Raw genomic sequence first — 18,736 nt, forward strand, 5'->3', positions numbered from 1 at the left:
TTTCTTTTAACCTATTTGGAAAATGTTACCTTTATGAATTTACTGTGTCAGTGTTACGTAACCGCTAATCTCACATCCCATTCGCTATTCACCTCGCTAGTCAGACAGGCTGCGGCCAACACGACATGCCGATTATTGTGTTAGTAAAAATCTTGATTTGATTTGGGGACAATGACATGGCTGGATAGCTGGCTAGTATTGCAGTAGCTCAGGAGCAGCGTGGCTGCCACTACGCTGCTCCTGAGCTACTGCTCCAAACTTTTCCCAAGCTTTTGTTCTTGCTCCTTGTTAATCGAATATATATATTACTTAATTTATTCATTTATTTTGTCCTTCCCGATTTAACCTATACATTTACTATCTTACTTATAGGTTTACTCGGCGCGGCTTTCTTCGCGGATTTCTTCCTTGGAGCCCGACACTACTGTTCCTGTTGAACTAGCCAACTCAACGCTCTTGACGGATTTGCCTGGCTGGCATAAACTATTAACGTAAGTTAACTATAATGTCTCACACCCACTAAAGAATATATTGTACTTATTAAAGTTATGCATTGTGCTTATTAAAGTTATGAACTTAGAAGTGTGCTCAGGCTTAAACATTGGGTCTCACACTGGGTGTGGGAAGCAGGCTGTTCTTTGTGTCTCTATATTTTCATTTTCAGAAACAACCTTGAATCTGGGTGGAGATGGCACCCGAGCAGGTGGGACGCGGAGGCAAGAACAACTCCCTGATGCACGAGAGAACAAGCTCAACCCTCTTTTCATCTTTCTGTTTTAATTGCACTGTATAAATATATGCTGGGGAGGGACAGATAGCCAGTTGGACTTTGTGAACCAGCCCAAACTCTGTTGCGGGTAGGGAAACGTAGACAACCCCAGAGCTCTGTACTTGTTGATTTCCAACTGCTGCATTAAAGCTGATATTATCGGACCTCTGCGACTCCAGACCACTCTTTCTAGAACACAGATTTGTGTCATAGAATACCATCATTACATATTGGAATAGACACATAAAGATTTACAATCCTTCAAATGGTGACCCCGACGCTGAAAAGAGGGAGTCCAGAGGGTTCCGGCCCGACCGACGAATCGGGGGAGAGACCCATACACCGGTGCGAGGAGACAGACGTAATCGTCAGATGCCTCAACATAAAAAAAGGTAAGCAGACACCTGTTAATTCAAAGTACTGCTATTCGGAACTGAGAACCAAATTTAGACGATTACTATGTTTCATCGTACCTAGTCAAACCAACAGTGGTGGGAAATCAACCGTTTTTGTGTTTTGTCCTTGTCCAAGGGGAGGTTAGAGTCCTCTCCAGGGGTTAGAGTCCCTAAACTCGTTGTCTTGTCCAAGGGGAGGTTAGAGTCCTCTCCAGGGGTTAGAGTCCCTAAACTCGTTGTCCTTGTCCAAGGGGAGGTTAGAGTCCTCTCCAGGGGTTAGAGTCCCTAAATTCGTTGTCTTGTCCAAGGGGAGGTTAGAGTCCTCTCCAGGGGTTAGAGTCCCTAAATTTGTTGTCCTTGTCCAAGGGGAGGTTAGAGTCCTCTCCAGGGGTTAGAGTCCCTAAATTCGTTGTCTTGTCCAAGGGGAGGTTAGAGTCCTCTCCAGGGGTTAGAGTCCCTAAATTCGTTGTCTTGTCCAAGGGGAGGTTAGAGTCCTCTCCAGGGGTTAGAGTCCCTAAATTTGTTGTCTTGTCCAAGGGGAGGTTAGAGTCCTCTCCAGGGGTTAGAGTCCCTAAATTCGTTGTCTTGTCCAAGGGGAGGTTAGAGTCCTCTCCAGGGGTTAGAGTCCCTAAATTCGTTGTCTTGTCCAAGGGGAGGTTAGAGTCCTCTCCAGGGGTTAGAGTCCCTAAATTCGTTGTCTTGTCCAAGGGGAGGTTAGAGTCCTCTCCAGGGGTTAGAGTCCCTAAATTCGTTGTCTTGTCCAAGGGGAGGTTAGAGTCCTCTCCTGGGGTTAGAGTCCCTAAATTCGTTGTCCTTGTCCAAGGGGAGGTTAGAGTCCTCTCCAGGGGTTAGAGTCCCTAAATTCGTTGTCCTTGTCCAAGGGGAGGTTAGAGTCCTCTCCAGGGGTTAGAGTCCCTAAACTTGTTGTCTTGTCCAAGGGGAGGTTAGAGTCCTCTCCAGGGGTTAGAGTCCCTAAACTTGTTGTCTTGTCCAAGGGGAGGTTAGAGTCCTCTCCAGGGGTTAGAGTCCCTAAACTCGTTGTCTTGTCCAAGGGGAGGTTAGAGTCCTCTCCTGGGGTTAGAGTCCCTAAATTCGTTGTCCTTGTCCAAGGGGAGGTTAGAGTCCTCTCCAGGGGTTAGAGTCCCTAAATTCGTTGTCCTTGTCCAAGGGGAGGTTAGAGTCCTCTCCAGGGGTTAGAGTCCCTAAACTTGTTGTCTTGTCCAAGGGGAGGTTAGAGTCCTCTCCAGGGGTTAGAGTCCCTAAACTCGTTGTCTTGTCCAAGGGGAGGTTAGAGTCCTCTCCAGGGGTTAGAGTCCCTAAATTCGTTGTCTTGTCCAAGGGGAGGTTGGAGTCCTCTCCAGGGGTTAGAGTCCCTAAATTCGTTGTCTTGTCCAAGGGGAGGTTAGAGTCCTCTCCAGGGGTTAGAGTCCCTAAATTCGTTGTCTTGTCCAAGGGGAGGTTAGAGTCCTCTCCTGGGGTTAGAGTCCCTAAATTTGTTGTCCTTGTCCAAGGGGAGGTTAGAGTCCTCTCCAGGGGTTAGAGTCCCTAAATTCGTTGTCCTTGTCCAAGGGGAGGTTAGAGTCCTCTCCAGGGGTTAGAGTCCCTAAACTTGTTGTCTTGTCCAAGGGGAGGTTAGAGTCCTCTCCAGGGGTTAGAGTCCCAAAACTTGTTGTCTTGTCCAAGGGGAGGTTAGAGTCCTCTCCAGGGGTTAGAGTCCCTAAACTCGTTGTCTTGTCCAAGGGGAGGTTAGAGTCCTCTCCAGGGGTTAGAGTCCCTAAATTCGTTGTCCTTGTCCAAGGGGAGGTTAGAGTCCTCTCCAGGGGTTAGAGTCCCTAAACTCGTTGTCTTTGTCCAGAGGGAGGTTATAGTCCTCTCCAAGGGTTAGAATCCCTGAACATTGTCTATTTGTGTGGAGTCAGATTGAGTTTAATAAAAAATAGAGAGGAGTGTGGTGTGTTTTTTCCTTTGACCAAGAAGTTAAAGAAATCCAGAGGAGAGTTGGAGAAAGGTGGGGGCTAAAAGAGTCAGTTACGTTGAGATCTTACAAAGGTTATCCCAGAGGGTATACCCCTGGTTTATAAATTGGTTCTAATACAATTGGAAGAGTTATACTAGAGCAAAATTAAGTGAATAGATGGTAAACGCTAAACAGCTGTGTTGGTCAAAGAATGGTTTGAGGAAATGTATGTGAAAAATTATGAGGAAGCAATTGGAAAGTTACATAAAGGATTGGTTTAGAGAGGATCATGGAAGGTTATGAAATAAAACAAGAACGTTTTGTGGATGTGAAGAGATGATTGGTTTAAACACTGATGTTTTGAAGAGGAAACTATGAATATACTTTGAAGGTATATGGGATAACATTTTAAGTCAAAATAGTAAAATCCAGGGTTTTTAAGACTTTTGATAAAGGTATTAGATATAATTTGGTTAAAAATGAGAAAGAGAAAATAACTAAATGTACTTTTATTTGGAGTTTAATTGTAATTTGGTTTTAAGTTTTATTTGAGAGTTTTATCAGAGCCTGGCATACTGTTTGAGATAAACAGTTAGGCTGTGATAATGTTGTATTATGAAGAGGGTTATTATAACATTCAGTTCTGAAATAATTTGGGAAGACTCATCAAGTCTGATAAATTGTGGTTATGATGGTTTGAGCTAATTGGCTCGTTTTGAACTGCAGCAAAACGAGTTATGAAGTTCTACCTATCTGACCTTTATAGAAAATATAGTTGGGAAAAATGTTTGGTTAATAGCTACATTAAGAACATGATTTGGTTTATATTTCATTTAAGAAGCATACGGATTCTGGTTTGGCATAATGAAAATTGCTTTGATCATATCTTTGATAAAAAGAGCTGTGATTTGGTAAAATAGAGAATCTAAAACAATATTGGTCTTAAACTTAGCTGTTTTAAAAGACAGAAAAGGTTTTTTGGAGTGAAAGAAATTAGACTAACAGTTGATTTTCTAAAGAAGGGAACAAAGAAACAGATTGTCATTTCTAGGCATGACTAATAGGAGTTGACTATCAAATGATGATGTATGGTCTTATTAGATGCTGTTACATGTGTTTGCTCAACAATAAGAAAACTGAAGGGTCAATACTGCCTGGTAATTATAGATACAGTATGTTTACTATGTGAATTGAAGTCTTTCCCAGTCCTATACCAGATGCATAACACCATTTGAATTGATTTATTGGAGATCATATGTAATACCACAACTTAAACCTTTCACATAGCATGATGAAGAGGCGAATCAAATGGATAACCAATTATATAAAAAATGCTAACTAGAAAAGAGATGTCTTCTGCTAAATTCTGTTCCAGGTGAAGCAGTAAACCAAAGAGTGGAGGAGTCAAACGAGGAGATTGGGTATTGATTAAAGTTATCAATGAAAGGAGGGATCTTATGAAAACTTTAAAATATCCTGTCTAATTTCTGGTTTTTCTATTTGTTTCGAATTTAGTTTATTTTATTACAATTCTAAAAGCTTGGCTGAAGTTGTATGTATGTGGTGAAGGGGGCCTGTGAGTATGTCCAGGTCTGCCGTGGATACATGGATGTCGAATGTCCACTCTGGAGTGACGGTGGGTTTTCCCCTATAACATCATTAGGGTTTTCCCACTGTGTCCAGTGTGTCCTCACCACTTGGCCATAACGCTGCATAGTCTCATCATTATTGTTGATTTGTATGCCAACATTGTGTAATCAGTAATGGGATATTTTTAAATTTGTGTTTGTTGTCACACCCTAAAAGGGTGTGAAAGGAGGGATTTATTTGAACTTTAAAAATATCCACTTTAAATCCTTAAATGGGTTCTTGATTTCAATATCTGTGTTTAATCATTGGTGTTCGACTGTTCGCATCTCATTTGACTCAGTTACTGCTTGATCATGGATCATGGGAGATAAGGTGATGCTGGGACTGTAACTCTTTTCTGCTTCAGGACGAGTCAGACCGGCGGGTCTGACTACCTAACCCCTGTTCTAAGGCCCCATTCCCCTGGAGACCCTTCCCCATCTGCCCCTATGCCTCATCAGACCTATGAGTGGTCTGCCCCCCCCTTCCCCTTGAAGACCCTGTCCCACCTGCCCCAATACATCATCAGATGTTCGGGAAAGCCTGTTGTACATTTATGGACAGGACCATTCAAGGTCATCGAGAGAACCTTGCACGCCCTAAGGGTGCTGGGGAAAGGAAGTACGTGGTACCACTGGAGCATGTGTTGTGCTGCTCCAGAATCCAGTTGTACGTTGCAGGAGTTGGTGGAGAAGGGCCAGTGAACCTTTTGCTATTGCTACGAATGTGAGAGTCCGGAAAAGAGGGTTACGACTAGGCCAAGAGTGATACTGCTTGACCACACTAGAATTGTACTGGACTAAGAAGGTTTCCGCTATTTTACTTAAGAGTGTGCTATATCAATATCAACATGACTGTTGCTGTATCCCATGTATCAGGTCCCTGTGTAACAGGATCATTGTCTCGGCTGTGGAGAACCCAAAGACGGGGTTCCAAATGCCGTTGCTGGGGCTGGCTGACCAGGACGAGGAGACGGTAGTTGGTCCGGGCTATGTTGATTGATCTCTGGTGTTTTCAGAGATCAAAAGAGGGATTAAAGAATATATTGTGCTTATTAAAGTTATGCATTGTGCTTATTAAAGTTATGAACTTAGAAGTGTGCTCAGGCTTAAACATTGGGTCTCACACTGGGTGTGGGAAGCAGGCTGTTCTTTGTGTCTCTATATTTTCATTTTCAGAAACAACCTTGAATCTGGGTGGAGATGGCACCCGAGCAGGTGGGACGCGGAGGCAAGAACAACTCCCTGATGCACGAGAGAACAAGCTCAACCCTCTTTTCATCTTTCTGTTTTAATTGCACTGTATAAATATATGCTGGGGAGGGACAGATAGCCAGTTGGACTTCGTGAACCAGCCCAAACTCTGTTGCGGGTAGGGAAACGTAGACAACCCCAGAGCTCTGTACTTGTTGATTTCCAACTGCTGCATTAAAGCTGATATTATCGGACCTCTGCGACTCCAGACCACTCTTTCTAGAACACAGATTTGTGTCATAGAATACCATCATTACATATTGGAATAGACACATAAAGATTTACAATCCTTCACCACTCACATTGTCCTACATGTGTCATTTTGCTCGAAAAGTTGACTCTGTTAGAGAGTCGCGTTCAGTCGCTTGAGGAAGAACGTATGCTAGTAACTTTAGATGCGACTGGCGCAACATCACTGGCAGGGAGTCCTAGCGCTAGGGAGGACTCAAGATTAGCCCCACCGGTTTCACCTTTGCAGCATGGTGGGAGTGGGACTCCTCAGACGTTAGTGATCGGTGACTCCATCACTCGTAACATTAGATTGGAGCAACCAGCGACAGTTTACTGTGTACCTGGGGCCAGAGCTACCGACATAGAAGCTAATCTCAGGGTGCTGGCTAGCACTAGGGCTAAGGCAAAGGCCGAAGATTAGGCACATGGCGCACGCACTGATGATAGGTATGAGAATATTGTCATTCATGTCGGCACCAATGATGTTAGGCTAAGGCAGTCAGAGGTCACGAAGGTTAATATAGCTCGGGCATGTGACCTTGCCCAAAAGATGTGTCGGCATCGAGTAATAGTCTCTGGCCCACTACCTGTTAGGGGGACTGACGAGATCTACAGCAGACTTGTCTCTCTTAACCGCTGGTTGGCTCGCTTCTGTTCAGAACAGGGTTTAGGATTTGTAGATAATTGGTCTTGTTTCTGGGCCAAACCTGGCTTGTTGAAAAGTGACGGGCTCAATCCGAGCTGGAGAGGTGCTTTTCTATTGTCGAGGAATATTGAAGCTATTTTAGAGCAGGCCTGACACTCACTAGAACAAGCCGGGCCACAGTCTCTTAGAGAGTCTGATAGGTTTGTTGATGGGTATGTTGTGAGCTGTTGGGGGCCCGATAGCCTAGCTTGTAGTGTAGTCAGTGAGGTTGCTGATGTCGTTTCTCCCATTGAGACGGTGTCGGTCCCCCGCCCTTTCTCTAAATTTCGGCCTTCAAGTATTAGGAATTATACCAATTTAATATGTATTCAGCCTTGCTCCCCCGTTGCGCTTCCTACTAAGTTTTCTGATGACAGTGCCACCTTCTCAGAAGAATTATCTACGTCTAAATCTGCCAAAAACCCATACTGGAATGTTGGGCTCCTAAACATCAGATCTCTATCCACAAAGGCCGTTTTGATTAATGATCTAATGTCTGAATACAGCCTGGACTTGATTGGACTCACCGAAACCTGGTTAAAACCTGATGAATATTCCCCCCTGAATGAAGCATCGCCTCCGGATTTTGCGTACTCACACATCCCTCGTGTATCAAAGAAAGGTGGTGGTGTTGCTATGATATATAAAGCTAGCTTCAACCTCAGCCTAAAATCTGTAAATACCTTTAAATCATTTGAAATAATGTGCATGAAACCACCAACTATTTTAAAAAGGAATAATGCTACTACTCCTGGCCCCCCTCCCTCATTTTGTATAGTTACTCTATACTGGCCCCCCGGCCCGTATTCCCTCTTCCTGGAGGAATTTGCAGATTTTAGTGCTGATCTTGTGACATATACTGATAATGTCTTGATTATGGGTGATTTTAACATTCATGTGGATGACCCAAAAGATCCTTTAAGTAAGGCCTTTACTGCTCTAATGTATTCCACAGGTCTCACTCAGGTGGTTTCCAAACCTACCCATCTTCACTCGCATACATTGGATTTAGTTCTCACGCGCTGAATCAAGATTAGTGACGTCATTGTCCACCCCCACAATCCTATATTATCAGACCATTGCCTGGTCACCTTCAAAATGGACCTCTGCCAGAGCCTTGGAGGCACTAAGAATATTTCTACTAGCCGCTGCATAACCCCAAACACAGCTCTGGAACTGGCTAATATTCTACCCGCTGCACTAGAGGTCCTTGACGTCCCAAATAAATCATTAAATACTAAAATGAGGGATCTGAATTTGGTTCTTCAGCTATCCCTAGACTCTGTTGCCCCTCTCAAACCAAGGAAAAGAAAGGAAAAGAAACTGGCTCCATGGTATTCAGAGGAAACCCGCACTCTTAAGAGGTCCACTAGAAAACTAGAACATAAGTGGCGTACCACTAAATTGGAGGTTTTCCGCCTGGCCTGGAAGGACAGCCTAATGGAGTACAAGCAAGTCCTCATCAGGTCCAGATCAGATTATTTCTCTAGGTTGATTAGTAAGAACAAACACAACGCTAAGTTCCTATTTGATACTGTTGCAAATCTCACTAAGAAAAGTACACTATGTGTTAGTTCAGATTTCTCTCCCAATGATTTCTTAGATTTCTTTGACCAAAAAATCTATGCAATAAGGGACAAACTACAGACTAGTCCTGGAGGAGTGGCCATCAACACTGAACTTTCCCCTATACCAAGCATGCTGCATGTTGAGGCTCTCACTCACTTTAACCCTATTTCTATGGAAGCGTTCATCGAGCTGATAGACTCCTCGAAACCCACTAGCTGCCTTCTCGATCCCCTCCCTGCTAAACTCTGTAGGGAACTTCTCCCTATTATTGGACCACCCATGCTTAGTATTATTAATGAATCTATTGTATTTGTCCAAGTCCCCAATGATTTCAAACAAGCTATTATTAAGCCCCTTCTTAAAAAAACAAACCTGGATTCAGGTTGTCTTAGCAACTACAGGCCCATTTCAAATTTGCCATTTCTCTCCAAATTTTTAGAGAAGGCTGTGGCACAACAGCTCACTGAGCACCTCTCCTCAAATCAGCTTTATGAACCTCTCCAGTCTGGATTTCGTCTCCACCACAGCACTGAAACTGCATTAGCCAAGGTAGTCAATGATCTACTGTTAGCCTCTGACGCGGGTTCTATCTCTGTCCTGGTTCTTCTAGACCTAAGTGCAGCTTTTGACACGGTGGATCATGAGATTCTCTTGGAACGTATGGAGAACTATGTTGGGATTTCTGGTACGTCACTTCAGTGCTTTAGATCGTATCTATTTGATAGATCACAATATGTCCACTATGATGGCTGCTCATCCAGGAGCTCCACTGTAAAATACGGAGTACCACAGGGTTCAGTTCTAGGCCCTCTGTTATTTTCACTCTATATGCTGCCTTTAGGAAACATAATTAGAAGCTCTGGGGTAAATTTTCACTGTTATGCAGATGATACTCAGCTATATATGTCTATAAAGTCTGGAGAATTTCCACATGCTATGGAAAAATGTGTTTCTAGGTTGAGAGCTTGGATGACTGCAAATTTCCTTCTTCTAAATTCGGATAAAACCGAGGTTCAAATTTTCGGTCCTAAAAAATATAGAAATAATTTTTCCAATCTGACCTTAGACCTAGACGGCGTCAAAGTCTCTCAAAGCCAGCTAGTAAAAAATTTAGGAGTCACAATGGACCCAGACCTTTCGTTTGAGTACCATATTAAGCAAATTACCAGAACTGCATTTTTCCATCTACGTAATATTGCCAAAATATGAACATTTCTCTCAAAGGATGATGCCGAAAAACTAATACATGCATTTGTTACGTCCCGATTGGACTATTGCAATGTGTTGTTCTCTGACCTCCCAATTACCCACCTAAAAAATTTACAGCGGGTGCAAAATGCTGCTGCTAGACTATTGACCAGAACAAGAAAGTTTGATCACATAACATCTACTCTTGTCTCTCTACACTGGCTCCCTATCCAAGCCAGAGCTGACTTCAAAGTTCTACTACTAACCTACAAATCTCTGCATGGATTGGCACCACTGTACCTCTCCGGTCTCCTTGCACCCTATTGCCCCGCAAGGACACTTAGATCTCAAGATGCCGGCTATCTGGTGGTTCCCAAAGTTAAGAAAAAAACATCTGGAGGTAGGGCGTTCTCATATAGAGCACCTCTTCTCTGGAACAAATTACCCGTCTCAATTAAGGAGTCTGATACTGTTTCGACATTTAAAATTAGGTTAAAAACGTTATTGTTTAGTCAATTCTACGACTGTTAAAGGTAAGTATGTTACTAGTTGGAGGCAACGGGGGATGGGTTGCTTCCATCCTTATTCTTATTATAAGTATAACTTATTTTAGAGTTCTCTTCCCCTGGAACAGATTTCATGTTCCAAATGAGGGGGGCCGTCGCTGTCTTGGTGTGTGGGGTTGCATCAAATTCCCCTTTTTTGCTCTGTTAAATTGCTGCACCAGTCCACACTTGACCGGTGGGGATCTCATTCTATTATGACTGTAACTGTTAGCTGCTCCTGGCATTCTCTAATCCCTGCTCTCCTCTCTCTGTCCCCCCCCCCCACACACATCCCTTGTGGTGTGGGGGGTTTGAGTTGTCAGCACCTGCCTGGTCATCGGTCAGCCAACGCTGGACCTGGTCGCGAGTCTCCCGGTCCTGTCCTACATCTATAAAGTTGAACAATGGATTTTGGTGTTTTAAAAACCCATCGACACTGTATGACTATGTTTAGCCTGTGTTCTGCTCCTCTCTCTCACCAACCGTCTCTGGAGGAGGGATCCCTCTCTGAATTGCTCCTCCCAAGGTTTCTTCCATTTTCTTCTCCTGTTGAGTTTTTTGGGAGTTTTTCCTTGTCTTCCTTGAGGGTTTAGGTTGGTTGAGGGGCAGTTCTATGGGCATATGTGAAGCCCTCTGTGACATGCTTGCGTGTAAAAAGGGCTATACAAATAAATTTGATTTGATTATTGTTGTTAAACATACGGTCAAATTATAATGACTGTTTGGAGAATATATCAACTTTGATACGATCATCTCACATCCACAGCGCTCTCAAGTGTCACGCATTGAGCGTGACAGTCACTCATTTCGGTCTTTTGTCACGCCCTCCCGCCACACATTGTATTTCTCACGCAGAAAAAAAATATTAATAATATATTTAATATGCCGCAACACCCAACCAAAATTCCTCTGGCCGCGCCGCTCTCACTATGGAACCGGCAGGAATCAAGCACGTCTCCCCTGGAGTAGTCGAGCTTGCCACTTATCAGCCAATCAAAAAAAAGAAACGGTCTATACAATAGCCAATTGGAAAATATCACTATTGTATCTGGGTAAGATTTAATGCAACAACCAATGGAAAAAAAGCATATCCTGTAATTTTTTGTGATTCTGCTACGTCTTCTGAAAGTTTTGTTCACCTACAAAGCAAACCACTGGAGCTCGAGCATCACTTTGAGCACAGTCATGATCTCCTGTTTTACTGTTACAACATATTCACAACTTGTTTGACACAAACAATGACAACTTGACTGCTGTTAGAAAATGTTTACCAGATAATTAGCATCAGTTTTTCATAACCAACAGTGTCTTAACCAACAGTTTTACAGCCTGTTCACTGACAACACATGCTCAGAACAAGTAGTTCATAGATGTAGCCAGTGTGTATCGGTGAAACTCACTCCTCGGGTATGTAATAGGCCACCCGCATCAATGGATTGCTAGCTTTTCGTTGGCGTAGTTGGTAGTGGTGGCGCTTAGGATGTCAGATGTGGCAGGTTCGAACCCAGTGCGGGACGAACATAGGCCCTATACCACTGACGGAGCTTGCAATACCTAGTCTGTTACATATATAATTGGCCTAATCTTATTTTCGTTATCACACGATGACTGACATATTGTCACATTATAAACATCTCTTTCCAAATAGCCGTTTAATTTTATTAGCACTAAATACATTTAAGTGTTTTGCATAGTCGATGTTATAGGTCACTTTTAAAATAATGTCATATTTTATAATTATATCCTGGCCATGGATGCATTAATCATTGCTGCCTTTCAAAGATGTCAGGTAAAAGGCAATTAATTAATATATTAATTTTGACCCCCTGACGACGGGGGGGGGGGGGGGGGGGGGGAGAATGTCACTCTTGCCTGTCTTCAAAACTTGAGAGCCCTGCATCCATTTGCTATTCAACTTGCTACAGTACACAGGCTGCGGCCGTACTGTAGCTTAGTACTAGTAGTATATGTCCGATACCTTGTTCGTGAAAATCTTCATATTGATTTGGGGACAATGACATGGCTGTTTAGCTAGCTGGTCTTCTTGTCGAACATATTGTCAAATTATATTTACTGTTTGTCAACCGTACACAATGTTATTGCCTATGAATCTTGCTAGCCAGAAAGATAAGTTATGCTAGCGTAAATGTAAACGGGCAGGGCCCCCTACAGGGCGGGGCCCCTTGGCTGGAGCCCAGTCAAGCCCAATGGTAAGTCCGGCCTTGATTACATTACATTTACTCTTTTAGCAGACGCTTTTATCCAAAGCGACTTCCAAGAGAGAGCTTTACAAAGTGCATAGGTCACTGATAATAACAACAAGATAGCCCCAAAAACATTGCGAGTAGCCAAAACATGAAGCACTTATTGTGAACAACCAAAATAAGTGCCAAAGGGAAGAACCATGAGAGCATGTAGTTAAACAAGTTACAATTAAACAACATAAACTACTATAAGTGCAAGTGTACCTGTAGAAAAACAATATATCACAGCGAGTACAACATTTTTAATCAGGTACCACTAACCACAAGAGCAACAAGTCTCTAAGCAAGTCATTGTGATCAGGGTTCTAAATTAACTTTTTTGATAACCAGCCAATTTGGCTGGTATCAGCCAATCAGAATTTCCACTAGCCAAATTCTTTCCGGTGAAAATAAGAACAATTATGAGTTTCACTGAATGCATTTGATCATTTTATTAACATTGTTGGCATGAAAAACACAGAAAATGAAGTAAAATGAAGCACAGAAGTATGATGCAAGGGTATGTGAAATCACCAACACGTGACTAAGTAAGGACACGATTTATTGTAAATGGCTAAAACGTCTATTCGCGTCATGATGAGATTGACTCCTGCCCATGCATTTACAGTAACGTTTTGTCCTAAGCAATTAATTAAACTGACCTAATATACTCTTTATTAAGAACAGTATATTTACATTACACTAGACTGTGTCAGTAAGCAACATAATTTTTCTTATGCGTAGACTACATGCGGCAATCCTTACAAAACATGTTAACATTTTCATTGTCAAACACAAGCCATTCCCGACCCGTCAGCCATTTGGCATTACATTTTCTTTTCTTCGTTTCTCTAGTGCTATCAATATCCTCATCCCCTGCCTCGTTCCTCCTCCCCCCCCCCCAGAAGTTTGTCCTAACCACCGCCGCATTAAGTTAACTTTTTACTTTACTTTACTACTCTAGCTAGCTCTTATTACCTCCTATGATCCGCTATGCTTCGTTTGACTTCATGTGTTTTCTGGTGGACGCTCCGTTCGTTTCCACGGTTTCTCGCGCCGGTTTCACTTCAACTGCGCGCAGCCAATGGGCGTATAAAACGTTATCACGTAGCATTACGGCACAGTGTTCATGGGAGACTTGTGAAGTACTGCCAGGGGGATAAATCATAGATATATATAAACACTATATGTCTTACGGCGGAGTCTAGAACGTCCGCACCAGAGCCATAGAAAAACATGGCGGCCATCTTGCGACAGTCAACTCGCTCACCCATAACATTGTGTTGAATCTACATGTACTTTTTAAATGACCATAACTTGCTCAATTTTCAACCGATTTTGAAACGGTTTGGTTTGTTATCAACGTCAGAGATGTCGTTATGCCATAGGGCATTCTATTCTATATATAAAAAAAAACATAATTATTCATAAGTATGCAGTGGCATACTTATTAACACCCGGCCATTGTTGTTTTCAACTGGAATCGCCTGATCGTGTTGGAGGCAGCCACGTTAGGTAAGTCATATCACCTATGTTTTACGCATTTTAAGCTAGAATCAATGATTGGGTTCGTGAAAGTACACTACTCTTGAATTATAGTGAAGGTTTTAGCACTTTTATACCTTTAGATCGTGAGTCTGAAGTGACGGAAAACCGAACTCGAAAAGTAGCTAGCTCTAGCTTTTGTCCTCTGTTTTTAATTAGTGAATCATTTTGCATCTCAGCGAATTGTTCATCAAAAAGGTCGAGGAGGGCAGCCTTTAGGAGAAAAAGCAATTCCCCACAGACCTGTCGGCTCAGAATTTTGATTTGGGGCGTGAAAGTCTTTGTAATAAGCCTATGCGCCAGGGAGACCACATAGGCTTACAGTGCGTGTCCACTGCAGCGACGCGATGCGAGCGACAACATGTTTTCCATTCATTTTCAATGGAGCAAGGCGAATCGCTTGCGTGGTGCATTGTGGGTAGCGACGCGACCGAGTTGAGATTTTCTCAACTTGATGCAAATGAGGAGCGATTTTCGCCAGCGATGGCCAATCGGAGTGTTTTCTTGTTTCTCGTAACGTAGCAACCATGGTGAACATTTCTAGCTTTCTAGGTTTCAAGGTGGAGGAGAAACTAATCGTTTGTGTGGCTGCTTACCCAGTCCTGTACGATACATAGCTGTATTCGTACAGAGATGTTAATTTAAAACGATGCATGGCGCAAGGTTGCCGAAGTTGTTGGTGCTTGTACTTTCAAATTCAGTCTAGTCACATTACCTAACTTCGTTCTGTGGTAACTACAGTAGCTAGCTAGCCCGGCTGGAACTCCCTATCGTATCGACAGATTAGCAGACTTTGAGTAATATAATAAAAAGTTTTTTACACATGTCAACGTTTATGTCTATTAAACAGTTTTGTATTTTGTATACAAGTTGTATTTTGATCGATGTTGCGAGTATGTAAACCCAAGTCTGCACACTTGGCCATGACAACTACAACAGTGACTTTAGAGAACTACATTTGACATTAATCTGTTTGAAACGCCCCCGAGCGTGGTGAACTGTGGGAAGGCGAGCGATGGCAAGCGATTCGCGTCGCTGCAGTGGACACGCACTGTTAGGCGGCAGCCATGTTTTGGCCGCGTCATGTTCATAAGTTCACCATTTTACAGTTAGGTCTACACGAAAAAGGTCGAGGAGGGAAGCCTTTAGGAGATTTGTGAATTGTGCTTTTAGCCAGATGCTCCGATTATTTTTGTGATTTGTGGACTTGCAATTGGAGTGATACTGCATCCCGAGGGTACATTGTTTTGACGTTAGCCTCAGAGTCAGGCTCGGCTCGCCCACTGGCAGTGTGTAAACAATTTTGTATTTCACTCAATTCTACTCCAAAAACGTCAGGGAAGACTGCTTTTTGTAGACAAGGGCCTGCTAAAGATAGCCAGTATTCAACACTGAGAATAGCTCAATGGGCTGGGATGGTGACCCGCAAAGTGTAAGGTCTTAGGTTTGAATCCAGCCACAGTGGTTGAGCCTGTCTTAAAATTGAAGATCCAAGATGGCGCCGATGATGGCTGCCTCGGTCGTTAGGTGCGCTCTTTTTTGTCTTGTTTTGTCTGTTAATTCAGTGTTCTTGTACATTTGTATTTTTTGTAATATTTGTATTTTTGTATTTTTATATTGTAATTTACGGCAACTTATATTTATCCCACTTAGTACTGCTAGTTTATGTACCCTTAGTATAGTTAGTCCACATATTTAAATTTTAGGTATATGTTTATTGTATGCACCTTCCTGCCAAAGCAAATTCCTTGTCTGTGCAAACTTTCATGGCGAATAAATCCCTTTCTGATTCTGATTCTGATTTATATCTGATTTTTCAAGGCGAGCTTGTTTCATTTGTCATATGCCCTGAGAAAGTGACCTACGTTAGTCAGGCTAGTTTTGCCAATTTCGGTAAGTCAGGCTATTTAAAGGTCTCTGACAGTCAGAATCACTGTTTACAGGCAAAGGTCGAGCTGGTCTTTTGTCAGATGTGTATATATTGACCAGTTTAGAGCTAAATACTCTTGCCAGAGCCTGGAAACGAACCCGTGTTTTGAGTTTGCATGGGTCTCCATCAGGTCAACACATTTGGATTCAAGTTCAAGTAATGCCACTGCATTTCACAGTCAAAACTGTAGTTTATGTCAAGTGTAGATGGATGTAACTGAACTGACATGGATCCTTTCTTCACTTTTACAGGTCTGGAGGGTCATGCAGAGGCCTGCTCAACAGAGTTCAATAGAGGATGCTGAGAGCAACAACAGAGAATGCTGGGAGCATCACAGACCCCTTGCTGGACTATCCCTCTCTAGCTGGACAGCTTCATTCAGCTGGCCTGCCCTGCCCTGCCTGCCCCTGCCTGCTAGCCCTCCAGAGACAGACAGTCACCCCACAGACACAGTAGCTCTGCAGACTGCTTTTTTGAGGACATTGATGAAAAAGGACAAACCAGCATTTTTTACTTTGATGAAAGTCTAAATGTTTAATCCTTTCCATGTCCCAGTATGCCAAGCTGCTGAGTTTGTGTCTTAAGTGATGAAACCAGTTCAAGTGATAGACTTTTGACCTGAATCCAATGATTATTTCATCTGAATAAAAACCAGTCAAGAGAAGTACTGCTTCTTTATTAATCTAGCACCTCCTCAGCACCTGTATTAAAAATTCTCTGGCGCCGTCCCTGCCCAGAGTTGATGGTAACTGGTGTTGGAAAACACATGTAGTAGGGCAGAATAGAGGGACTGGACAAAGGGTGCTGGTGTGGAAAGTCCCCAAAAACAGAATGGGCAGAAAATATTAGATGACATTGTATCGAGGCCCAATTGGAGAAGAAGCCATAGGATATTTACAATTGTAGTAGGCCATTAGATCTGTTTTAAAAGTTCAGGGGTGTAATTTGTTGGATATGAAGCCCCCACCCTCCACTCCAGAGACAGTTGGTGACAGAGAGGTGCAGACATTAAGTTAAACATAGGCATGCGTTAAGAGTAGAGTAAAAAATACAGATCCCCCCCCTTTCTGAATAAAGTTCGACTGATCTGATTTGTTGATTTCTGTTGCTACGAAAACCAGTTTAGCCAAGCTAACTAACATTGTTTTTAGCTAGCTTGCATTACCATTCAATAGCTAATAAAACATTAGTAAAAATAGCTTGCTAATCGAGCAGAACTTGTTAATGCAGGAGACTCAGAGACCTTAGCGCGTCACTTGCATCTCGTCATATCACGCAGTCGGCGCACAGCTAGATAATCAGCTGTCAGCGCTCTTGAGTACCCAGCATGCAGTGCGGCATGTAAAAAAACGCAAAGACTTGTGGATAATAGTTTGGTTACAACGGCCATGCGAGGGATTTCAGTTGTTGTGTTCGTTCAATTAGATGTTTGTAATGTTATTGTTTGTTAGTTAATATAATATCGTTGGTCACCCTGAGTGTGCATGTCGTGTAGTTTAATTGGAACAGAGAGTCGGCCATTTTACTATCAGACGCGACACTCGCAACGAGCTAGATGTGGACTGTACCTGGGCTGCACCCTAGCCAGTTACCTATGAGGCTATTCTTGAGATCTACTAAAGGAGAAAGTCAATATCTGTGGTTTTCAAGCTATCTTCGAGAAAGTTTGAAAACAATGTTGCGGTTGATATGTATTCATTGTGGGAGGTAGTTTTTGGACTACATCTAAACCTCATGCGGCTGCTGCAGCATTTCCGCTTTGGCATGACCTGCGCTCGGAGAGGGGGAAACAGCATGGATGGGGATAGTGTGCGGGCAGATGTGTCTTTATATAGGGTGAAATGGAATGAGAAATGCAATACAAAATGTCTGAAAGGGGTGTATTTATGTAAGTGTCCACATTGCCTCAATATCTTTGTGTCAATAAATCAAATATAATTTTGACTGATGGTTTTTCAAACCTTATTGGCTTCAAGGTGATATCATTCTGATGTACCATGCGCAATTTTATGCAATTTTACCTTGAAATGTCAACAGTTTCTTAACCTTTGTCCCAATGCTGACCAAAGCTCATACTCTTCCCTTTCTACTCATACAATCTCAACAGTTGGTGTGTAGCAGAGAGGATAGAGAGACTGACTTGTGACCTTATGCTCATGAGTTCACATCCCCATTCAGCCTATTGTTGTTGGCCAAACATGAAGTAGTTTTGCTCTCTTGTTGTCCAACTCTCCATCTTCAACAGTGTACATGTTTATAATATTTTGCCATTTTGCGGAGGAACCCACATTGCTACTTGCAGCTATATTTGTAACAATGGAAGGATTACATTTCGATTCAATCAATTCTGCAAGCCTGAAGAGGTTATCTGGGAATACTTTTTTCATTTTCATAAATCTTTAGCTGTATAAACAGAGCCGTACGTATGTTTTAGATTGCCATTTTACCCGTATGTCCATTTTGTATTCCTGGACAGGTGGAATGTGGACTTAAGTCCATTCATCATTCTCCCAACCAGCATGATCCAATTTTATTTCTGTATGCTCAATGCTTGACTCATATGGCCATGTCACTTTTTTACGACTATCTCTTCAACTCTATAAAACAAAGCCTATGGTTTTGGCACCAGTAAACTCAAACCCTAATTCAATACCAAAAAGTTTGTTAATCGAGAAGTTTAATTCTGGAAAAAGATTACCACTGAAAAACTGCAAAAGTCATCCAACCGAATGTGACATAACACAAAATGTTATATTACATTCATTAAAAAAAAATCGATGCTTCAACACGAGACTCC

At 42.6% G+C, this 18,736-nt stretch overlaps 1 long non-coding RNA gene and 1 pseudogene across 2 annotated transcripts; both read left to right on the forward strand.

Moving 5' to 3' along the window:
- The first annotated feature begins 111 nt into the window (after positions 1–111).
- LOC136945827 (uncharacterized) lies at positions 112–931 on the forward strand. Of its 2 annotated transcripts, none has more exons than XR_010876863.1 (3): positions 112–139; positions 373–491; positions 631–931. It is a non-coding gene; the product is annotated as an uncharacterized lncRNA (long non-coding RNA). The 2 variants fall into 2 exon arrangements; XR_010876864.1 differs by having other exon boundaries at positions 665–931.
- A 5,393-nt stretch (positions 932–6,324) lies between these two features.
- On the forward strand, positions 6,325–7,033 carry LOC136946495 (uncharacterized; annotated as a pseudogene).
- Positions 7,034–18,736: the final 11,703 nt, after the last annotated feature.

The sequence above is a fragment of the Osmerus mordax genome, chromosome 7, assembly GCF_038355195.1.
Source record: "Osmerus mordax isolate fOsmMor3 chromosome 7, fOsmMor3.pri, whole genome shotgun sequence".
Lineage (NCBI taxonomy): Eukaryota > Metazoa > Chordata > Actinopteri > Osmeriformes > Osmeridae > Osmerus > Osmerus mordax.